This window comes from Schistocerca cancellata, chromosome 1 (genome assembly GCF_023864275.1).
Source record: "Schistocerca cancellata isolate TAMUIC-IGC-003103 chromosome 1, iqSchCanc2.1, whole genome shotgun sequence".
Taxonomy (NCBI): Eukaryota; Metazoa; Arthropoda; class Insecta; order Orthoptera; family Acrididae; genus Schistocerca; species Schistocerca cancellata.
The window spans coordinates 120,997,697-121,024,039 of record NC_064626.1 but is presented as its reverse complement, the minus strand read 5'-3'; positions in this window follow the sequence as shown (position 1 = coordinate 121,024,039).

The following is a 26,343-nucleotide window of genomic DNA, read 5'->3' as shown; positions in this document are numbered from 1 at the left end:
AAGTAAAAGAATTTAAATTTGAAATGACTGTCACTGAAATATGTCCAGCCTTAATTCGCATCATAACCGCGTGCACATTTTGAAAACTTTCTAGTGTTAACCTGCACGTGGAGATCTTTTTTACCACCATAATCCGTATCAGAAGGGCTGTATAGCAAAGAGGAAATAGACGGCATGGAAGGCGAGTGTGAAACCCTTGCGACAGCAATACAGTCTGCATTTAAACAGTAACTCGCGAGAAATGTTTGTGTGTTACTTTTAATTTATTTCATTTCGCATATGATTGTGAGAAATAAACTTGGTTTGTAGAATTACAGGAGCTAATCTACATTCTTAGATTGAAAACTCGGGAAAAACCACAGCCGATCATGAGGTACAGTCAGCAGTGTGACGAATGCATTTCGCGCGCAGCGCTCTAGCCGAACGCAAATCAGCGTCATTCACGTCACCGAAGATACAGCGTTGCCAATTCCGCGACATGGACAGGTCAATTAGCATTGTAGCGTCGCCTGTGACATCTGTTGACCGACGGGAAAACTATTTTTACGGTTGCCTGTTCCGCTGTAAGGACGGTCAATCTGTTTCTTACGTGATCTGGGGTATTATATATATATTCATAAAAAATTATATAATTCCTTTACATTTCCCTAGTACTTACCTTCGTGCAGTGACCGTAGTAGGTGCTCTGTGGTCCCTTCTCACAGTCAAGGTGTACGAGTGGAAGCAGATGCAGTAATTTCGTGAACGATGTACGAAACACTTCACGGAAATGTATTGACCGGCGCGCGCGCGACCTCGCTATCCGGTGGTGTTCGCACGACTACTGGACTCCAAACGGCGTGTAGCGTGCCGCCAGACTCATTGTTGCGCGTGCGGTTGCTTGTAACTGACACATTAGTGACTGACAGCGTGAAGCTGGGGGCAATTTGAATAGGAAGCAAAAATCTGCGTTCAAATGGACCCTCACCATAGTGAAAAGAGACGTAGAGACTCGATTTCCTACCTACTGAATAAGGTCTTACCACTACAGCTCATGATTTACGTCCCACGCTACAAAACATAATATAAAAAACGACGCCCATGTTCATTGAACAATACCCAGGATTGTGTATATGTTAATGTTAAGCTAGAATAAGTACTAGTATCTGTGAATTTCATTTGTTACGTGTTTATCTTGCCCATGATGAGACAACTATGAAACCAAGAAAGCACATTATCAAATAGATCCTGGTGTAAAAGAGGGAGGAAGTGGAGAGCATAAGCAACTTTAAGGAGGAATTTCTCCCACTTACTAATCCAGATACCCTTGCAGCCATACAGCCTGGATCGATACGCTAAAATATACAATCTTGTAACACTTCCTTGTTTACAGCAAAAATGTAACTCCAGAATCATAGAAAAGACTTGTGAAATGTAATGTTATCAACGTTGAAGATGTTTTTTTGTACGTAGCAACGATGACACTGTGAATCGTCGTGTAGAACTGAACTATAAATTTGATCTAAAAGACGATGTAATGTAAAATCCATGTATTTGATCTAAAAGACGATGTAATGTATTATCCAAGTATTCGATCTAAAAGACGATGTAATGTAATATCCATGTATTTGATGTAAAAGATGATGTAACGTAATATCCATGTATTTAATGTAAAGAACGATGTAGTAATTTTTGTATCCAGTATATAAGTATTATGTGTGTCCTAGTGTGTAGGTTTTGTTTTCCTTGCTAAGTACCAGTGCCAGCACCAGTACTACATAAACTAAGTGATGAAGAGAACTCCATTAAAGAAATGAACAATGCCATTTAAGGACGTGTGTAGAGGAGTCAAGAACTACCAGTGTGTAAAGTGGTTGGGCTCATTGCCCGGCGCTTCAGTCTGGAACCGTGCGACTGCTACGGTCGCAGGTTCGAATCCTGCCTCCAGCATGGATGTGTGTGTTGTCCGTAGGTTAGTTAGGTTAGTGTAAGTAGTTCTAAGTTCTAGGGGACTGATGACCTCAGATGTTAAGTCCCATAGTGTTCAGAGTCCTTTGAACCTCATTGCCAGGAATTTCACACTTCTTCGGACAATTCTCCCAAGGGAGCATTGATAGTGTAATACCGGGCTATGCGGCAGGTACTGGCTTTTTCCGTAGGCTCTTCTCTACAGCTCCAGTTGGCGGGAAGCCTTAGTATTGAATGGTTGTGTTGTTACACTGTATCGTATGGGACCCTGCGCAGCCAGCTGGTCAATGTGATTTAAGCAACTTGTAGTCATTGAATTCTTGACAGCAGAAGGTGTCACCTCAAACGAGATTCATCAGAGAATGAAACCAATTTATGGTGATTGTGTTGATGTGTGTACTGTGCGTCGTTGGGCGAGTAAGTTTAAAGATGGGGTCCCCAGATACTCGCTCCTGAAATGAAAGCGCACAAACTTCCTCAATACAGTCCAGATTTAGCACCATCTGACTTCCATCTGTTCCGATAGTGAAAGACTATCTGAAGGGACATCATTATGCTTCTGATGAAGACGTTGAAATAATTGTGAGAATGTGGTTCCCATAACAAAGTGTCGACTTCTTCCGTGACGGCTTCAGAAAACTTATTCATCGTTGGCAGAAATGTATCCAATTGGCTGGTGATTATTTTGAAAAATGAATATTGGTAATTAAACATCACATTCTAAGGATTATTTCTGCGTTTGATTTATTAAAATATTCCCATCCAAACCCAATTAACGAAGACGGAGGCATTACTTTTCATTTAACCCTCTTATCTAATTATGAAGTTTCTACCAGTTTGCCCTATGTAGAATTTGTGACATGTGTTAAAACGAAGTTTTTTTAAACGCCAGGGGTCTTATGCATGGGAGTTTAGCAGATTTTTGTGATTTTAGTGTTTGAGGCTGAGTGTGTTTTGAAATGCAAATGCGATGTCGGTTTTGTGAATACTTTGTTGATTTTGTCAGAGATGTGTCCTGGATAAGCTGCGGTTACGTATTTTGCTTTCTTCTTTTTCGTTATGTGTATGTTTAGCATTATTTCTTTATGTATATTATGTGTTTCAGGTTGTATTGTGGTATAATCGTGTTACAAATTTTGGGGGCATAATCGTTTTACTGGGCTATGTATTATGATTTTTATTTCTTTCTGAGTTGCTTCGTCTTGTGGTGGTAAATTTATTGATCTGTTCAGCATTTTGTGGAAGAATGCGTGATTGTGGGCTTTTGGATGACATGAGTGTGCATAGATAGTACAGTCTGTTATGGTAGACTTTCTGTAAATCCGGAAGCAATGTTTGTTGCTAGTGTTCTTAATAATTAGGTCGAGAAAATTAACTGTTTCGTTAGTTTTGTGTTCGCTGGTAAATTTTATATTGGGGTGTAATCGATTCAGCGTTTTTTGTATTTCGTCTAGGGCAGTAGGTTTACCTTCTATAACGGTTGCATACCAATGCTGTATGTTGCACTGGCCAACGCCAATGGGAGGGATCAGCGACTGACCCCACAACAATCACACATTCTCTATCTAGGATAAATCACATTACTTATGTATTTCCATAATTTTGGCAGATTAGAAGATTAAAATGTTGATTATTATTACTGGGAAAGGGTTTCTGGGACTTTTTAGTAAAAAATAAATAGTTTTTTACATTTATTTGTATTAATTTCACAATTACAAGGATTACTCAGATTCACATTCAGAACACTTAACATTACGAACTACTACTTCTTTCTTGGTGTGTGCAGGGCAGATATACTATCTGCAAGAAGTGCAAGCCTTCAAGTACTTACGGTCTTTGCTTCTGGCGCATAAGTAACAGCGACCTTTCTTTGGCAGATTATGCACAGCTGCACGTGTTACTTTCCGTCGCGGCTCCGTAACGTTGTTTCATCTGCTCACAGCACCTTCATTTTGATTACACTCATACCCAAAAGTTGATAACGCTGTAGTGTATTTTGAGTGTAGGCCTACAGCATTTTGAACGCGTCTTTTCATGTTAAAGTCACAAAGTTCACGAGCTGTCTGGTAATTCTTTGTCTATTCCTTGTGTGTATCTTAAAATACAACATATGAATTGTATGCTGCAATGTCAATCAAGTTGAAAAATACCGCCATTGGCCATCGACACGTTGCTCGAAGGCAGCTGTACGTTCTTACACACTTATCGAATGTATCCACTCCTGACTTTATACAATTGTAGAATAGGCTGATGTCTGGCTTCTCTTCCGTCACATTCATATCATGATGTTGGGTTGGCAGTACTGTAACAACCTTTCCTTTTTAGGCACGTAACTGACTAAAGTGGTATCATCACTAAGGGCTAATCGGATTGTTCCCAGTGCAACTGTTTTTTAGAGAAACAGGACGGAGTTCTATAGGAACATCGCGTTTGTCACTCCGAATAGTACTAACAGTAGTTATTTTCTCTTTCAAAAGATCAGATGCGAGTGGAACGGTAGTGGACTTTCTGTCCATGGTAACATTTCTTCCAGATTGTTTGAAGTTAGACATTTCAATCAATCTTCTATTTCAGTGCCACTGTTATGGTTCTTCTCATTAGCGTGCTTTCCAACGTAGGGATCCGCAGCGAAGCAGTATTTCGTATCTGAATCACACAACAGGTTCACCTCTTTGTTGGTTTTGTTGGAATATATAGCCTGAATGGGCATCGCCCATGGAAGGTCACAAGTTCTTCATCCACTGTGATTGACTCACTAGAATTATAAAACTCATGAAATTTACTATCATGTTCCATATATCCCTGATAGGAGCAAATTTGTCGGTCTGTTTTCTAGCTGCTCGAGTTAGAGCATCATCAAAACGCAAGCACTTCAGTAAGAGGCTCAGTCTATGCTCCGAAAATGAAGCTCGGTACATTGGAAAGTTTTCTTTACTAAATATATCACGTAAACTGCCCTTGTTCTGTCCATGACTCCACACAGTTCAATAGAATTCCATTTGCTGACACAATTTCTTCCCTTTCAAATGCTTTCGAATTTTTTATGAAAATATCTTCAGATGATTCCCTAAGATTTCCAAGCTTTTGATTAGTGCACATCAAAATGTTATCCAGGATATTATCATCGAAGTACGTGAGAAAAGCTTTGCCTGGTGTATCAGCTTTTATCCTTGGCTTAGTTCCTTTCGGGGTTCTCATTACGTTAGCAACAGACCTCCTCCTTTGATTTACGTAAGGGCTTCTCATCCATATCACACTTGACGGGGCCACTACGTCTTTTTCAAGTTGATCAATTTGTGCTTTCTACCGAGACACACATCCTAATATACTCAAAAATATATGCAAAAAGTAATAAAAATCAATACTTACCCTGTTCACTTTCATCAAACTCGCTGCTGTCAGAAACTACTTGATCTGGAATTTCCATGACTGCATCTTCGCCGACCGGGGTGGCTGAGCGGTCCTAGGCGCTACAGTCTGGGACTGCGCGACCGCTACGGTCGCAGGTTTGAATCCTGCCTCGGGCATGGTTGTGTGTGATGCCTTAGGTTAATTCGGTTTAAGTAGTTCTAAGTTCTAGGAGACTGATGAACTCAGAAGTTAAGTCCCATAGTGCTCACAGCCACTACATCTTCAGTTTCACTGCTTGAGCTTTCGGATAGTTCACCACTAAGTTCATTGTCTGAACTCTCAAGCAAATTTCTAATTTCGTCATCTGCCAATTTCGTCTTCTTGTACAGTCTGTCAAATGCTACGAAGATATTACCTTCCACTCACCACACTGTTTACCGGTTGACTGCGAGTGATGATTGTTGACCTGCTACACCTTCAGTTATAACAATCGCTATAACTCAACAATGAGTGTAAACCAAAAGCTGTTCTTATTGTCGATTGTAGCAATTATAATTACGATAAATGTCATTTATTTATTAAATAAACTACTGAACACGACAGGAGTTTTAGCCTAAAAACTTCGTTGGGGTCAGTTACTGACCTCCCGCCCCATTGGTAGGCAACTGATAAGCATTAAAGTGTCGTCTACATATCTGTAATAGTATATCATTTTCTGATAAGTTGTGTTTTTTGTTTCAAAAAATTTTTCTTCCCAACTGTTAAGGAATGTCAGCTTTGGTTCCAGCAATGATGCATGCCGTCGCGACTCCACCTTTTTGTGTATATATTTTACTATCAAGTTTGAAGTAATTTTGGTGTAAGACAAGTTTTGTTAGTTGTAAAATTTCTGTAGTGCCCTGTACTGAGATTTTCAGTATTTGAGTAAGTTTTGTTTTATGATATCTATTGTTTCCTGGATTGGGAGTTCGTTTATAGGTTAGTAATGCCGAAAGATACAACTCTATCATTTGGGAGTATTTTTATGTCTTTGATTTTTTTAGCTAATGTTCTAGAATTCTTTATTGTATATTTTTTGTTGTATGTGTAAAATTTTTAAGACGTTGTTTAATTTCTAGCTTGTGTAATATGTGGGATTGTTAATATTTTCTACTACAGGACGCATAGGAACAGATTGGTTATATATCTTAGAGTGTGCACAGAACTTTGGTGTTCTGGGGTTCATGGTTATCCATGCCCATTTTTGGTAATTTCCAATAAGTTGCGCCTATCGAAACCTGCGGGCTCCAAACGATAGATTTCGAATGTACGATTCTAAAACGATCACGCGATTGTGTTGGCGGGCGTTATGGGCATGTTTATAGTGGTGACTACAGCAACGACAAAAGAAGAGCGTTACTAAAATACTTGTAATTGCAAAGGAAATGACTTACCTTACTCGTTGTCATCATGAGGAAGTCCATTTGATGCGTATGCTACAGGAAGCATTCCCTTTTTGCCGTAACCTGGGTAGATTCTGCCATTGTCACGCAAACGGATGGATAGAGTGTCACATGCGTCAACTTTTCCTTGCAACCGCAAGTTATGGAAAGATACTGAAACAAGTATAGTTCGCCTCCTTCTCCTGAACGCCCTTCTCTTTTAACGGAAGATTTCACTTGATTTCCATAGCCGCCCAATGTCCTGCATTTCCTGTATGTAAACGTGTGTACCCGTTTCCGTCGAAGTTGGTAAACGACACTTTAACACTTTCCACGGCATTTTAGATATCCATCAACAAACACACACCCCGGCCGGGTTGGCCGAGCGGTTCTAGGCGCTGCAGTCTGGAACCGCGCGACCGCTACGGTCGTAGGTTCGAATCCTGCCTCGGGCATGGACGTGTGTGATGTCCTTAGGTTAGTTAGGTTTTAAGTAGTTCTAAGTTCTAGGGGACTGATGACCTTAGAAGTTAAGTCCCATAGTACTCAGAGCCATTTGAACCATTTTTGAACCAAACACACACAAGTCTACATCTACATCTACATGGATACTCTGCAAAAGACATTTATGTGCCCGGCAGTGTGTTCATCAAACCGCCTTCACAATTCTCTATTGTTCCAATCTCGTATAGCGCGCGGGAAGAACGAATACCTGTATCTTTCCGTACGAGCTGTGATTTCCCTTATTTTATCATCGTGATCGTTTCTCCCCATACCTGTCGGTGCCAACAAAATATTTTCACACTCGGAGGAGATAGTTGGTGATTGGAATTTCATGGAGATTCCGCCGCAACGAAAAACGCCTTTCTTTTAATGATCTCCACCCCGAGTCTTGTATCATTTCAGTAACACTCTCTCCCATATTTCGCGATAATACAAAACGTGCTGCCCTTCTTTGAACTTTTTCGATGTACTTCGTCAGTCATATCTGGTAAGGTTCCGACACCATGCAGCAGTATTCTAAAAGAGGACGGACAAGCATAGGGTAGGCAGTGCCCTTAATAGATCTGTTACATTTTATGTGTCCTGCCAATAAAACGCAGCCTTTGGTTAGCCTTCCTCACAATAATTTCTATGTGTTCCTTCCAATTTAAGTTGTTCATAATTCTAATTCCTAGGTATTTAGTTGAATTTACGGCCTTTAGATTTGTCTGATTGATCCTGTAGCCGAAATTTAACGGATTTCTTTTAGCACTCATGTGTATGACCTCATACTTTTCGTTATTTAGGGTCAATTGCCAATTTTCGCACCATAAGGTATCTTTTCTAAATCGTTTTGAAATTTGTTTTGATCTTCTGATGACCTTATTTGTCGATAAACGACAGCGTCATCTGCAAGCAACCTAAGACGGCTGCTCATTTTGTCTGCCAAATCGTTTATATAGATAAGGGGCAGCAAAGGGCATATAACACTCCCTTGGGGAATGCCACAAATCACCTCAGTTTTACTCAATGACTTTCCGTTAAACATGCAAACACACACACACACACACACACACACACAGAAGGTCATCCATGCAGTTGACTTTCGTTTAAGGAGCACTTCGTAACGATCGAATTCATCTGATCTGAATGCCGAATGTGGAATTTACGGTGGCTGGGAGTTAGTTTTCGCTGAACGGTAGTTGCGGCATTGGAATGAGAAAAAATGCACATTTTCTTCAGTGTCCATATCGTGATGTAGGTGTTAGACATGTGCAATGCAAGGCAGAGTCGAACGGTGATGCATGCTCTGCAACGTGCTCGCAGAGTTGGTAGGAAATTCTTCTGGTAAATCATTCCGTTCCTCCCCAACGCGATTGACAACTGATGGTGCATTGTGTACTGCCTAAGCTTGACGAGATTTCAGTCGCGCTGGATATCCTTAATACAAGGTCCAGTCGCATTAACTCAGCTCGCTCTGTTCCTCCATGAGGCGCATAAGGTGGTAGATAATAGTGCATCCCGACTCCTGGTTACTGTGTAAATGAAACTGGAACGATCACATACTCAGTGTTGCAGGTTGGGCAGGTCAATGACTGAATAACAAGTAAAAGAGCAGAGAAACTGGTGAGATCCAAAGCAGATAGGCTCGAAAACGTTGAAACAAGGGCAGGTCGTTTCGAAACAGGGACGAGCGTTCCATGGATATGATTCGCCTGTTGAGGTGGTAATCATTAAAAAGATATCTCCAACACAAGCGTATGGTAAAATGGAAAGACAAGATTCCAAGTCGCAGACAACATTTCTTCTGCTAGGAAGCCATTGTATTTGTAGCAGGATTTTGTGTACGATGTCAATCTAATGTCTAAGCTAACGTTGCATTTTGAGTGATTCCTCACATACCACGGCATCTGTTGTATGTGTATATTCTCCGTCTAGCATCATTCTTCATGGCCTGCAATCCTGTGGACATGACATTACTTTATAAATCCGGTAAGATGGATGACTTTATTACGACCTTACACCATGTGGCGTCCTGCTTTCTGACAGTACGATCCTGCACTTCCCACCGAATGGTTAATACGCGATTAACGTGATCACAGTCAACGTGCAGTGCGGCATTTGTAGCTGGTGGTGCAAACTGCAATTTTTTAATGTATCGTAGGAAGCAATACTGTACCTTGATTTTATACTCGTTACCACGACTTATAACACCAAGTATAGTTTTAACGTGAAAATCGAGACAGCGATACTCGCATCTGTTTTTTGCTTCGTATTCCTGTAGAGCCAAGGCTGGTGTACACACGCAGCTTAACATAGAAATGGCTATCATGGTTTTTGGAGATTACGTCTCTTTCCTCCTAAGACGCACTGGCATCACTCACAAGAAAGCGCGTCTACCCATCCCGGATTGTTCGCTCAGTGTTGAGTGTTATTGTTTGGTCGTACATGCTTTAAGTTATTGGCGAAGTCTTCTGCTCACCACAGTATGTGAAACTTCTTAGCTGAATGTATGTTTAAGAACTGTTGGATAGTGCTAAGTGCTTATTTTATAGTATATTCAACGCACGATTCAATGTCCTCGGTTCAATATTCATTGTAGCAAGTGTAAGTTCATAACACGGGAATGAGTTAACACTTGTTTAACAGAAGATTTGAGCGATTTTCGTACTAAATCCATTATTTTCGGTGTTGTTGCAGGAGTATTTGTTTTAAAAGCATAATACTACACCCTTTACACGATGTGAGGTGAGGTCGACCGTGTGGTGTCACCGCCAGACACCACACTTGCTAGGTGGTAGCTTAAATCGGCCGCGGTCCATTAGTACGTGTCGGACCCGCGTGTCGCCACTGTCAGTACTTGCAGACCTAGCGCCACCACATGGCAGGTCTAGAAAGACGGACTAGCACTCGCCCCAGTTGTACGGACGACATTGCTAGCGACTAGACGTACGAAGCCTTCCTCTCATTTGCCGAGAGACAGTTAGAATAGCCTTCAGCTAAGTCCATAGCTACGACCTAGCAAGGCGCAGTTAACCATATCTGGAGAGAGTCTTACTTGTATTCACCATAGAGATGTACCACACAAGAGAATAAAGTTAAGTATATGAGACGCTCCGTTCTTTTCTTATTAGCATTCATTGAGCATCCTGTTTCAGACTTCACGATATTCTGGGTGAGCTGATAGCGTGCCTATTCGGCCCTTCTAAATAACACTGTGTCGGCACTTCTGTCGACACATAACATACCGGTACAATGTTCTTTGCAGTAAGCATAAGAGCCACACCCGAAGAGTGAAGTTTACACTTCTCTAGCTGGACATTTCACTGATTTTAGTACTATATCTACTATCTACAGTGCCATTCTTCGTTCTGAAAACATTCTTTCCCTTTTTTATCGGTCCCAAGATAAAAATAACGGTGGTATACGTTTAAGCAAGGAATAATTTGCAAGCTTTTCACTCTTTTATTTTGCACTTCTCCACTCCTATCCTTTCCTAGATCCCTCCCTCTTTCCTGTTGCCCCCTTCTCCGCCTTGACATCCGTATCTACATCTACATGAATACTCTGCAATTCACAATTAAGTTCTTGGCCGGGAGTTCTTAGAATCACTTTCACATTATTTCCCTGCTGTTTCACTCTCCAAAAACCCATGGAAATAATGAACAAGTAAACTTTACGGTGCGAGTACTGATGTCTCTCATCACAATGGTCATGTGTCCCATGTATGTTGCGGTAAACAAAATATCGTGGCATTCAGCGGAGAATGTTGGCGATTCGAATTTAGTGAAAACACCTAGTTACAATGTAAAGCACCTACGTTTCAATAATTTCCATTCTAAGTTGTTTACCATATTCGTGACACAGTATCCCCTATTTCGTGATAATACAAAACGAACTGCCCTTCTTCGAACTTTTCCGATGTCTTCCGACAGACCTACCTCGCACGGATGCCACACCGCACAGGAATACTCACGAAGGAACGAACAAGTGTTGTAGGCGGTCACTTTAACTGATTTGTTTCATCTTCTACGTATTCTACCAATAAAACACGGCCTTTGGGCTTCCTTTCCCACAATATTTTCAATATGACGGTTCTATTTCAAGTTGTTCGTGATCGTCGCTCCTACATATTTAGATGAATTGATGACCTTGAAATTTGACTGGTATATCGTGTAAGCTAAATTTAACGGAATTGTTTTCTATTCATGTGGAGAACCTCACAAATTTTACTAAGGTCAATTGGAACGTTTTGCAACGTGAAGATATATTTTCAACACCATTTTGGAATTAGCTTTGCTTTCCTGAGGAGTTTACTGGACGGCAGCATTACCTACGACAAATATAAGAGAAATGTCCGGATTGTCTGCTAAATAGCTTATATATACTAGATATAGCACAAGGTCTACATCACTTTACTTACGGAGACACACTCATTACTTTCATTTTACTAGATTACGTCCCGTCAGTTACTGCTAACTGTGACCTTTCAGACAGCAAATCACGAATTCAGTCGCTCAGCTGAGACAGTAATGCATAAGGAAGCAATGTGGTTGGAAGCCCGTTATGAGGAATGATATCAAAAGCCTTTTTGAAACTTAGAGCCCCTGTACGCACTACGACGTGCGAATGAAGTGCCAGTTGTGCCTCACAAGGATGATTCTATCCAAATGCATGCTGGTTTAATGTCAATACGTAATATATTTCGGAGTATTTCATAACGTTGGAGCAAAGTTTTGTTCAAACGTCGTGCTACTTGTTGATTTCAATTAAATGGATCGGTAACTCAGTGGAGTACGTTTATTTTCTTTCGCATGTATTGCGGTGTTCTTTCCATTCTGCTCCCTCTTCATAAATACTGGAATACTCCTCACGACGTCGTAGGAAAAGTAATTAAACTGCTGCATCGTTGACGTTCAGGATGCACTCTTGAATTGTTATCCCACTCAAGAAAGATATTGCCTGTAGAAACACAATCGTTCTGCTACGACTGTGATAGGGTGATGACAACGTTGTGGAACATGTCAGGTAAGGCTGTGATAGTTTTGTTACTTCCTGGAATGACAGAGAATTATCTTACAAGATTCACTTGATATGTAAATGGTATACCAATCAAAGATTATGAATGAATTGCACTCTGGTGTCTCATCGACTTGTCAAGTTTATGTTTACAGACAGAGGAGATTACTTTCACGCAGCAGCTACGACTAATCTCATTGTCTGCATTGCGTATTATCCGTATCAGCCATCACATGGGCAATGAGGAGGGGATGAACGCTGCAGTTGGTCGCTTGCTCCACGAAAAGTAAGAGGCAGTAGCACTCGGTTCCAACCTGGCACGAATGACATTTTACCTCCTCTGTGACAGAGCTACAAACAGTTATATCGCATTCAGAATGGCATCTTTAGATGTTTTGTCATCACAAGACGTCTCGCTACTGTCAGAAACCAGTAGATTAGAGATAAGAAACATAAAATACTGCGGAACTTCTACTGAAAATGCACAAATCTGTAAATGAAAACGTATCAGTAAATACTCTGTTAACTGTGTTTCATGTAGCAACTACTCTCACACCCATATTGTCGTATTTGCGTTGGAGCCAGGTAAAGCTACTTGAGTATGACGAAAGACTTCATGTGTAACTAAGCTATCCATTTGTTCTATGGTATTATGATGAAACACCAGTTGTATTACTGTAACGGACATTGAAAGCATTTCCCGTTATGTTATCGAACAAAATGAAACACAAGTATCACAGAAATTGTGAAGAATATATTCCGCCTCGTTTTTGAAAACCGTCTGACGATGCACAGGTAGTTTTTAGATTCCACACATGTAGCGACTTGCTGATTTAAAGTTAAGACACATTTAAAGCGCAATCTGCATAACAAAACAAACAAAAGAAAACAAAAGCCAACTTCCTTCGTGATTGATCAGTAAGGGGCGCGAAAGGTAAACACATGTTGATGCCAGATTAGAAGACGTGTGGTAGACGTCTTTGCCGACCAGGCTCCTTGTTGCTGTCTTCCAGGTTGCATTTATTACTCTGGGGCTGCAAGGCATCTCATTTTGTTGGCAACAAATGTCAGCTGCGAAGGACACATCCCAGTGAAGCAGAACGTAACACAAAACACTTTTTTGCCACTAGTTGTACGAGGTCTGTTCAAAAAAATTCCGTAATATTCGTAATTTCGCGCCAATGATGTGTTGGGAGGGAAATACGGTTGGCATCCCTGAACACGCCTGTTTTTAATGTCTAACTGACGGAACTTTCAGTGTTGTATGTCTGTTAGTTATTGCTCCGTGCTGTGTTGAGTACAACGTTGTGTCGCAAAGTTTGAGAATTTCGAGATTGCAGAGTGAGAGGGGCAACGCGTCAACATTAAATTTTGCGTGAAACTCAAGAAAAGCTCTACAGAGACGCACCAAATGATGCAGGAAGCCTGTGGTGACGAGTGATTAAACCGTACTCGGTGTTACGCATGGTTCACACGGTTTAAAAGTGGCCGGACGGAAGTTGGTGACCCTCGCACAGGACGCTCTTCTGCGGCCACCGATGACGCTCGTGTAAGGGACGTCAGCGAAATTGTGCGCGGCAGTCGCAGACTGACTGTCCCAGAGAAAGCAGAGGAATGTAACATTTCAGTTGGATCACGTTATGAAATCATGACACAGGATCTTGGACTGCATCATGTTTCTGCCAAGTTGGTCTTACGGCTCATGACTTAAGACCAGAAAGACCTTCGCCTCGCAATCTATGAAGAGCTTTTATATCACACAAATGAAAACGAGATGTTCCTCAAGAGAATCATAACTGGTGATGAGATTTGGTTCTACGGTTATGACGTTGAGCACAAGGTTCATTCTTCACAGTGGGTCATGAATGGTTCTCAAAGACCAAAAAAAGCTTTTCAGGTCAGGTCAAATGTCAAAGCCATGCTGATAGTTTTGACTTTCAAGGATTGGTTCATCATGACTTCATGACAGAGGGACAAACTGTTACTCGATGGTACTATCGGGATGTATTACGATGCCTGCGAGAAAATGAGAGATGGAAACGGCCTGAAATGTGGCGAGACAATTCATGGCTGTTGCGTCACGATAACGCATCCGCACATTCATCCCTGTTGGTGCGTGACAAAAAACGAAATCACTGTGCTGTCTCATCCTCCGTACTCTCCAGATCTTGCCCGTGTGGACTTCTTTTTGTTTCCAAAGTTGAAAACCCCGTTGAAAGGCTGAACATTAGCTGCCATAGACTAGATAAAAGAAAATTCACGCGCGGTGGTGCAGGAGGTGTATCAATTCAGGGGGAGAGCATTTCGAAGCAGAGCGTGCACAGTAAGTGAAGTAAGCGTAGAAAAACTTTGTGGCCAAAGTTATGGGATTTTTTGAACAAACATCGTATGTCAGTAGCAATACATTTTTGCGAACGTATACAGACCATTGTTTGAGATAATGTTTGTTACGGCTTATCCACTGTTTCCTCCTTATGAAGTTACCATACGGCACTACAAATCGATATCAGGCCGCACTGATTTAGGTTTATTGCGACCTCCTTAAATCTATTGCGGCAAATGCCAGGATCAATTCTTTGAAAGGGCACAGACGTCTACCTCCCCCATTTATCCCAATTCGACGGTATGCTTCACATCTAATCTCGTTTTCTGTGAGACTTTGTACCGTAATTCTCCTTCCTTCGTTTCAACCTCAGTATGACTACTGAAGGCAAGTATCGCGATACTGTCGTTGACCATGGTAGTAAATCACAGAAACGTCCTTCATCAACGCCTGCTTGTCTTTCTGAATGTGGTGATTAATGTACCTCAAAATTAATTTACCCCTAAACGATAGAGCTTGACTCTTCGATAACACTCTGTTCAGAACACAGATTTTCCAGTTGCTTTCACTGCTTTCACCTTTTTATTAAACACAAACGGAACACAATGTCACAAACGTCAGACTTTTCTCCACTTCGGACGCCGTTTTCTAATGCATAAACGAACGTAAAAAATGAGAAATATTCAAGTTGTCATGGCACGAGCTATGCTACAAACTTAAACAAAATAAGACAATAGTTAAATAGGCTTATAGCAACATGCCATACAAAATCGCCACGGAGCATTCTGAAACATATTATTATATCGTACCCAAAGTTACATACTGTTAGACTTGCTAATTCGAGCACGGAAAAGTCCGCTGAAATCATAGGGTCTATGCACGACGCGTAGCGATCACTTGGGCAGACGCCGGTCTATATCAAGCGGCCGATGGTTGATTGCGCCGAAGTTGGTCTTACCATGACACACACCCACGATCCCTTTCACAAACATGGTTCCGCAAGAATTTTCTGTTACTGGCTTGTTAGAAAATGAACGAAACTGTCTCTGATCTTCTGTCGGACTCGTAACATACAGACGGAATACGGCTTAAAACAGAAAGGGAAAGGGTGCGTTTGATATCACAACTTTCCGTTCGCACTGCATGACGTTGAGTACTAGACCACGAACAGGTCATTAACAACAGTTAAAGTGGAAGTCAACACTTTCGTAAAATATGATGCTTACTCGATTATGACGAAAACATAATGCTAACACATATTAAATTCGGTGGCTGTTTTGACTGAGGTTAGCTTGTGATGTGCGTTCGATTTTTCCTTGGAAGTACCAGTTTCTGACAGCCACAAACATACCCTCTACACCTACAGTAGAGCCAAGTTAAGAGCGCAGGACTGTGCCGTTGTTCCAAATCGACATTAAACAGGTCTATTCACTATTGACTGGAACAGAGTTAGATTAATTTTGGCTATCAGAGACGGAAGTCGTTGATTGCAGAAACTCTGTCTCTAGTAAACTGTTTATGAGTCAAGCGCATGCCATTGATTAGTGCGATCGGCATCTGTTGACAATGATACAGTTTGCCACGTGCACTAACGAACGGCAAGCATTACCTCTGTCACAACTTTCGTTGTATTACGTAAAAGTGCTAACGTTTTAGAAAGTTCGTGTCATCTGTTATGGTGTTACCTAGCCAGTGGTTGCTGAAAACTGCACAGACTAATACTGTAAATGAGAATATTCAAATGGTTAACGGCGAGTTCGCCCGTGTAAGCATAACTGACCGGCTCAGCTGCGACGAATAGTGTTACTTTGCCAATTGAAACTGACGTGTATACGGAATCCAATATTATGACCTCTACGTCTATTGCCGGTGTTAATTCTCGGAATTTTACTTCAGTAATTGATCCAGAATGATTTCTAGCCTCATTATTGGAGTAGATAATGTAACATCATCCCCCACGATTCTCTTGCACTGATTGTGCAAAAATTAGAAAGCGTGCCTACTGACTTTTCAAGACTAAAACAACAACAACAAGAGACCTTGAATCAAACACAGGATATCTTTAATAGTAACCTATCATCTGTGAATCAAAGAATAAACGACGTAGTTCATTAGCAAGACAAATCTCCTTTGAAACAACACGTGGAACAAGTCAGTGAACAAGTTAAGAATCAAACCGAACAGTTGAAAGCAGAAGCTGCTAACCACATAACAGAAGTGTTAAGATCCGATTTGGATCACAAACAGTACTGGCCATTAAAATTGCTACACCACGAAGATGACGTGCTACAGACGCGAAATTTAACCGACAGGAAGAAGATGCTGTGATATGCAAATGATTAGCTTTTCAGAGCATTCACACAAGCTTGGCGCCGGTGGCGACACCTACAACGTGCTGACATGAGGAAAGTTTCCAACCGATTTCTCATACACAAACAGCAGTTGACCGGCGTTGCCTGGTGAAACGTTGTTCTGATGCCTCGTGTAAGGAGGAGAAATGCGTACCATCACGTTTCCGACTTTGATAAAGGTCGGATTGTAGCCTATCGCGATTGCGGTTTATCGTATCGCGACATTGCTGCTCGCGTTGGTCGAGATCCAATGTCTGTTAGCAGAATATGGAATCGGTGGGTTCATGAGGGGAATATGGAACGCCGTGCTGGATCCCAACGGCCTCGTATCACTAGCAGTCGAGATGACAGGCATCTTATCCGCATGGCTGTAACGGATCGTGGAGCCACGTCTCGATCCCTGAGTCAACAGATAGGGAGGTTTGCAAGACAACAACCATCTGCACGAACAGTACGACGACGTTTGCAGCAGCATGGACTATCAGCTCGGAGACCACGGCTGCGGTTACCCTTGACGCCGCATCACAGACAGGAGCGCCTGCCATGTTGTACTCAACGACGGACCTGGGTGCATAAATGGCAAAACGTCATTTTTTCGGATGAATCCAGGTTCTGTTTACAGCATTATGACGTGTTTGGCGACATCGCGGTGAACGCACATGGGAAACGTGTATTCGTCATCGCCATACTGGCGTATCACCCGGCGTGATGGTATGGGGTGTCATTGGTTAGACGTCTCGGTCACCTCTTGTTCGCATTGACGGCTCTTTGAACAGTGGACGTTACTCGTGAGTCTCACAAGTACACGAGCCACACGAGTAGTGTGGGCGCCCCTTTACTAGGTAGCATTTTCGCGATCGCGTGGAGTCTGCGAACTTTGGCAAAACGCAGCCCAAATCATCTACACGTGGCAGGCCGCATTCTGTTTCTTTCGGCCCCTCTGCCGATCAGATCTATAGGCGAGTGCACCAAGCGGTCTTTTTTTCGCAGGAGAACCCCGCGTTATTCTGTAAGCATTTCGAAAACGATACTGCACAGGTCTATTGAACCGGAGCGCTGTTGTCAGTTCTCCAAGCGCCAATCGATCAAAAGCATGCAGCTGTAGATCCGTGCATGTGGACTGCAGCGTTCACAGCACCACAAACACGAAGTGCCTAGCAGCCGACACTGGCATGCCATTGTTCGCAGTACCGAAAAGCGTGTTTAGAGTTTCGCTGATCACGTGTTTCCATGCATGCGTAATAATGATAGGGGTGTTCTCGAAACTCTCATTAATGCCATATTATGACATTTTATTCTCATTCACATCGACGTCTTGTTTTGGATTTTACGTTTCGGAATCCGAGTTAGGAATGATGTGTAGCACCACATTGCACAAATACATCTATAAAAACGCCCGAAAAAATGTTTAAGAGCGTGCCAAAGAATAAGAAGATGCATAGAATGTGGTTGTAACTCGCTCCTAGAGATACAAATGATGAAGTAGCCTACTTCCCTATATGATATATCAACTATTTGGATCTTATAATTAAAATTTAAAAACCGCCTTTTCGAGAGCGTGTGGCGAGTGCAGCTATTGATGTTCGTCGTAGGATCTTGCTGACTCGTTGCTGTTGCCTGACGGTGCATGTAAGTTAATCAGAGTTACATCGTAGACCTTACAGCCGATCCCTCGACCTCAATCTAAAAACTCAATCTCGGCTCTGGAATGCCCTCCCGCCATAAAACAACAGTACCTGCGCTGTCTTCTGGCGCCAAGTTTGCTGTTATCTTGAAATATGTTATAGAGAAATTTAAAATAGTAACTTCCTGCAACAAAACAATATCGTCTTCAGATTCATAGATAAATTATTGGAGTGATGGTACTTTTAATGCAGATTTACTCTTATTGGTATTTACTCAGTGCGATCCCTGAAAACTGTCTAAACAATCTTGTTCTCATTCCAAATTCATTTTGTTCACAGAATGGGTGTCATTTCTGTGACCACCGATCGACGTGGCACGGTGGTTGTACACTGGACTCGCATTCGGAAGGATGACGGTTCAAACCCGTGTCCGGCCATCCTGATTTAAGTTTTTCGTGATTTCCCTAACCACTTCGGGCAAATACAGGGATAGTTCCTTTGAAAAGGGCACGGCCGCCTTCCTTCCCCGTCGTTTCCTAATCATATGGGACGGATGACCTCGCTATGTGGTCCCATCCACCGAATCAAGCAACCAACCTTTTCCATACCGTCAATATGATGTCTTTCGAGTTCTGGAGCGTGTTTTTCTTACGCACCGCATTGTCATTGGGCTGGACCATGTTTCTGCTTCGTCGGCCAGTCTGATACATCCCGGCAGTCGGAAGCGTCGGAGGGTAGAGGACAAAACTGGTATCCTTCGCCTCTTGCACTGCATACCGACTGCGTAGACTGAAGTGCCGCCAGAGGCTATCTGCTTTCACTTTTACTGTTAGCACCTGCTTCTTTGGCGATAACAAGCCCCACCACTTGTTTGTTGTGGACCTGGGATGGGCTCTCGTCAGAGTGTTGACCACCACTCCTGCCTTGTTGTCCTCAGTAAGAGATGCGGTTTGTTGTGATTCTGCAGGCGCTGAAGTCATGGACTGTGCGGCTGGTCCCGGCGGAGGTTCGAGTCATCCCTCGGGCATGGGTGTGTGTGTTTGTCCTTAGGATAATGTAGGTTAAGTAGTGTGTAAGCTTATGGGCTGATGACCTTTAGCAGTAAAGTCCCATAAGATTTCACACACAATTGAACATTTTTTGTGATTCTGCTTGGTTTGATGACGAGACAGGCTGCGGCGGGCACGGCGTCAACTCGGTCGGAGGTTATTGTGATACAAGAACTGTCCGCGTGTCGTACGATGTGACGTCAACAGGTGCTACCTCGAGGCCAATGAGCTGTCTCTCAGCTGTGTATCCATCATCCTTCAAAACATCGGAACCACGCCATATACGCAGCGCTAATAATGCTAAAGCATCAGCTACGAGCTGGTACTTAACATGCAAAGCCTGGTACTGTTTTGACATTGCTATAATGTCTTTTTCGTCCATATCGAGTCGCAACTGAGCTAGTGCACAAAGAGCAACAGGTTGCCGGGCCTCTAGACCTACACTAGCCACTAATGACTACCTCACCTGCGAGAGATATTTGCCTTGTACGGTAGGCAAGTGTCCCGGTTCGTAACCTGGAAACGAATCTAGCAACTGATAATCAATGCTCAACTCATTCATGTACCCAGTCTTAATCATTTGCTCCATCCATGACAACGTTAACTGTTGAACACGCAAGACGTCTTGTGTCTCTGGGGCCCGCCTTGAGATCTTAATCCCTACTAAAGGTGTTGGGCGTAGGGACCCACCCCCGTCTTCTTCTCTGAGATAGACGGTTGCTCCATGGGTATACAAGCGCCTAGCATTTTCAGAGTCCAGCCTGCAATGAACCATACGATGGAAATGGTTTGCAATATGGTGAAGACTTCCCTTAGGCCTCTCGATGGTAGTGATCCCCCATACCCTTGGGCTTGGGTACATCGGCAGTGAGGTTTCGAGTATTGGCGGCCCGGGAGCACACCCTGGGCAATTGAAAAGGGCGAGCCGGCGGTGGTGCGTTTCCATGCTGTTTGAGGAAGATCCCTTGAGTCTCAACCTCCTGCCCCACAAACTGAGATAACTCATTCAGCAGATTGTGGCCCAATGCGTTGCGGTTGAGCACAGGGGCGTAGATCTGCTTCCTCGTTGCCCTCGGTGCTACATCTACTACCGCTACTTTGAGAAACAGTCGTTTTAGCCACGGTCTTCGGAGGTTCATGATGCACAACTTGCCCCATTCCGGATGCTTCGTCGTCCGTGCTGTTTTCCTCACACGTCCGACGCCTCGTGTTGTTTAAGGGTTGCACTACAATTGCGGGGATAGATGTGGCTGCTGTCGGCTTAGTGGCTAGAGGTGGGATCTCTACTGCTGACAGGTTTGTTTCCTGTGGTATCTCGACACTAGTGCTAGGGCCTTCTGTATCCAATAGTCCATTTGTTTCACAAGATCGGCCAAAGTCAATTTTCTACGTCGTTCTAACGTATTTTTTGAAACATCGGTTTTGGACAATTCTAACGAACATGACCACTTTCATTCCAATTGAAACAGTTGCCTGTTTTTCCACTGTAAGTTACGTGCGCCTTGTGCTCACAAACAATGAGATGAGAGAGGATATTCTGCCTGATAAGCATTTCCGGTGACCTGATGCGTCTAAATGGTTCAAATGTCTCTGAGCACTATGGGACTGAATATCTCAGGTCATCAGTCCCCTGGACTTAGAACTACTTAAACCTTACTAACCTAACGACAACACACACATCCATGCCCGAGGCAGGATTCGAACCTGCGACTGTAGCAGCAGCGCTGTTCCGGACTGAAGCGCCTAGAACCGCTCGGCCACAGCGGCCGGCCCCTAATGTCTTTAAAACATTGTGACCAATGTTGGCTCGACTACTGTTCTTTATGGATAGACTTCACTTCCCCATACTTTGTTAAAACGTCTTTCAGAAAACAGTTCTCAACTACACGTGGCAAGTTAAACACATGCACGTTAATATATTCAGTATCAGCATTGTAAATGAGAACGCTACTCATCATGGCGTCACGGAGACGGAAAGCAGAATCCTTTCCATCAACAATTGAATTATACAGTTTTACGAAAAAACGGAAGAGTTCTGGATCATAAAATGCAATGTGAACTTGGTATGACATGATACCAATAACATCAACGATCCAATCGTGCACCTCTAACGAACTTGTTAAACACAAAACGCAGTGTGCATTTCCTTGGAAACATTCTGGCCGTCGTGATGACAAAAAAGACTAGTGGGTTAAAACAGCCAGTAGCTCTGATGTAGAAGGCAACACACTCTCCTGGGGGAGTAAGGCGGAATGCCGACAAAGGCTTCCCTGGAACTCTTCAATTTATCTCGTTGTCGGACTACTTACACGAGGAGTCTAAAGATATGAAGTTACCCTCTGTATGTGTGGGACCTCGCAGTTTTGTCTGAAACACAACACTTAATGTCAAAGAAGAGGACACTGGACTCGCATTCGGGAGGACGACGGTTCAATCCCGCGTCCGGCCATCCCGATTTAGGTTTTCCGTGGTTTCCCTAAATCGCTCCAGGCAAATGCCGGGATGGTTCCTTTGAAAGGGCACGGCCGATTTCCTTCCCCGTACTTCCCCAATCCGATGAGACCGATGACCTCACTGTCTGGTCTTCTCCCCCAAACAACCTAACTCAACCTCAAAGAAGAGGTATGCTCTCAAAAGGTTGTCAGTAGACATCGGCGGCTCTTTGCTTGTCAAAAACGAAAGGGACTGCCAGGTCCAACGTATGAGCTGCAGTAACAATTCCGTCAAACGTTTGTTCTTTGGGGCCCGCAGTGAATATGTCTTTCATTGACATGATTATTATGTACAATTGTTTATATTTTACATCATTTACGATGAGCCGATTTCGGCATATTGCCATCGTCTAAATACACAAGTAAGCGATGGTCTGAATTAATGGTCTTGTAACTATGAAGTGAAAAGCTATAATAAATCATTAGTTGTTTTTACCTTACATTTAGCATTATTGCTGTCATGTCCTGTCTTTTTTTAGAAGTATTACTTTCTCCTAGGTCTACACTGGAGATATATATCGGATTTTACTTGGTTTCCAATTATGCTATTTTTCTGACAGTTCGGATGACAGCGCCGCGTGGGACTAACCGAGCGGTCTGGGGCGCTGCAGTCATGGACTGTGCGGCTGGTCCCAGCGGAGGTTCGAATCCTCCCTCGGGCATGGATGTGTGTGTTTGTCCGTAGGATAATTTAGGTTAAGTAGTGTGTAAGCTTAGGGACTGATGAGCTTAGCAGTTCACACACAGTTGAACATTTTTTTCGGATGACAGTGAATCAGCGATATTACATCTTACATATGTTTTTGCATAGTTCGTTTTAGGTTTATTTGAGATTCTTATTTTACATTTTTAATTTTTTCGTAGTAATTTTATTATTAATCTATGTTGCTGTTAGGTCTCTGTTTTATGCTCTTTATGTTGTTATCACTGTTACTATGGATTTGTTATTTAGCGTCTTTGATTTATTACTTTACCCGTCTTCTTGGTTTATAACGTGAATAAAGTTCTCTATGTACTTTTTGTGCTTTAGGTGGTTCAGTAATTTTGTCACGTTGCTGTATGGATGTGAATGTATCTCCATTTTCTCGAGGATGCTCATGAGTGTTCGCTTCAGCGTAATATGGAAGATTTCTAGTGCTTTGTTTACAGTATCGCAAGTTGCGTGTGTTGTACTGGCTATGTCGTTATCGTGTTCTTGTCCGCAGGGAGAGTAAGATACGCGCGACGTGTAATTCTGTTCAAAACGTTATTAGGCGAGAAGTTTATTTTAAGCTCACATAACAGCAGAAAAAACATAATGAAACATTTCCAGTGCTACAAATATCACCAGTTTTTTGATAACTGAGGGAAACAGTTACAGTAGCAGGAATACTAAAAAAGGTAAAGCAAATTATTAAATTCATGGAGCGCCCGCTGCAGCACGGAGAAAACGTCTCACAGCGCTCCTGGCGGTCCGCGCGGGAACCATGTTGACGTGCGCTGGCCGATCAGCTGATTAACTGACATTTGTTTCGGCTGATGCCGGGCGTCGCTACACCAGACCCTTTGGGAAAGCGGAGCGCCGTCCTTGGATGAAGCCGGAAGTGACGTCCCTGAAGAGTGTCGCGAAGTGTACCCGTCGTCCGGAACGCGTTTGCCGTTCAATTGGGGCCGGTAGAGGTTGCTGGGTGGCGGGCTGATGTTTCGCTTGATTGCGTTGCAGATGTGAATATGAAGAGTCTAGTAGGACGAACGTTGGTTTCACTCTATCGATGGAAACAGCATTCCTCTTGCTACGTGTGTACAGGATCGTAACTCTCGGGGTACGAACGTTTCCGATGCTTGTCGCGGTCGAATCTGCGTCAGCCTTTGTTTGAGGTGGACGACAAATACTGGTGCATTAAAATCGTCGAACGAAATGGCGTGTGGGTCCACGAATTCACCGGGGAGCCGTAGGACTTCTATATATACCAGTTCTGCCAGTGAGACATCTAGATCCGGTTTATACATGTTACGTAGGTCTAGCATAACCAGTGGTAACGCGAAGGTCCATTGTGATTCATGGCACGTATTATTTAGTTTGCCAACAGCACACTGTCCTATACTTTGCACAAACACTCGCGCCGTAACAGGTTTTCTCGATTTACCAGGTCTTTATTTCGAAAGAGAAAGCTTGTGGTATAATAGTTTCTCACTGGTTCCTACGCGTACATCTCACATGTCACTGACCCTGAATAACTCACTGTCGTTGTGTAACTATACACCGTCCCGTTGATTTTCTTTCTGTCCAAAATTAGTAGTTTATGCCCACGTTCGTTATTTGCTCCTGTATTCTCTTTCAAAACTTTATCGGGGCACATATTGCTCAAAATATTTCATTATAGAAGTTGGTAGGTGAATGTGTTCACAGAACATACATGCCTCTAGAGCTACATTTCGCAATCGCGATAAAATAAAATCAGGGTGTATACGGCCCGGGACATCCGGGAAAAACCCGGGAATTTTTTAGAATCCGGGATTTTTCATTGTTTTAGATTTCAGTTTTGTAGGTTTGACGTGTAAGATCAGATACGCTGACAAAGAACTTTAGTCCACTACTGCTGAATAATACTGCAGCAATGAAACATAAATCAGAGAATAACACCAAAATAAAGGTTTAGTGGGATAGAAAATGGGTAATTTACACAATGCACAGACCAGTTTGCCGACACCGAAAAGTGTCAAAGGCTTTAGGTCGAAGATTATGCAGTACGTCCGTAACAACTAACGTGCATTCGATGTGCGTGACGTCACAACTGTTTAAATTTCTAACAGATCACCAGAAAATATTACGAATAGTGGCTTGAGATGCGTTACTTTCAAAGTAAATTTCCATGCAAGATGATTTATGTTACGTGTGAGAATGTCAGTGAATTTCTTAAATCACAGGGCTTTATAACTCTCATTCAAAACGTAACACTTTGAGGATCAGCTATTTGAAAAATGTCGGGCCCAGAAGATAAGTCATTTATGCCACTATTTAAAATTTTATGGGCACATTTGTATTTGATATAACTTAACATGTAACACACGCTTAAAAAAGACCGAGCTTCAGGTTAGTTTTCATGTTTAATGTTGTTCTTTCATAGATAAAAAATTATGCAATCGATGCCAAAAACTGTAATTGACCTTAAAAAAAATGTGCATAATGTGTTACTGAGCAATGTCACAAGTGTCTTCATGCCAGAACACCTCGACTTTTCTATGCAACTGATAATCATTTTGACACGATTTTAATTGCCAAATTAGAGCCTGTTAGTAGGCCTACGGACTTCCTATCATTGTAGGACTAATAACAGTGGATGCCAATAGACGATGCAATTCTCGTTCGCACATACACATCTGCTTACGAGTTAACCGGTGTAGAAACGCACTTTGCTGAGTTGAGCGAGCTCGGCCTACCTTCGTAACGTACGCGCCGCGGCCTGTCTTTCTCGTAGGCCTCGTGCTCTGAATAACTGCCGTCATTCGCTAGCGCGATCACGTGACATGAGCTATGACTGGCTGAAAAAAGTGCATCGCTCAACGCAATCTCTAAAATAGAGTTTCGGAAGCTACCGTGCTGTAATTTGTGGAATTTGTGTAAATACTTTCGCAATACGAAAATAATTGTCTCGCATCAAACAACTTTCCAAACGCATTGTTTTTCCAGGTTTTCGTTTCCTAAAGTGGTGGGACGTCCTCCGCCGGTGTAAGACCTTTACGATTCAAAGGACTGATACGTTTTCTAGCTCCGAGGGAAAGTATACTGTTACTTAACCCGGACGTATTTTCACCCGCTTTATACGCAATTTCATCTGGAAGAAATTGTGTTTTTAACCGGGAAATCCGGGAAAAATCCGGGAATTTTTTTTCTTGTCCACGTAGACACCCTGAAAATGGAAATGCCGTATGGCTAGGGCCTCCCGTCGGGTAGACCGTTCGCCTGGTGCAAGTCTTTCGAGTTGACGCCACTTCGGCGACTAGCGTGTCGAGCAATCGCGATAATATCTGCCATCTCACAGGGCATAAGAGAACACGTTTTCGTGAACAACAGCACTTCCCTAACTTAGGATCGTGCTATAGACGCACTTACACTTTGAAATGACACTACAAAGAATGAATGCGCAAAATGTGCTTACAGAAATTGTCTCCAAATGAGGCAAAATCTGTTCATTTACTACCCGCGAGTTACTGTGGGGGCAAGAATTTCATCTTTACGTCACCCAAGTTTGTAACAACGCATGGTACACATCAAGAACAAGTACGAACAACATATTGATAA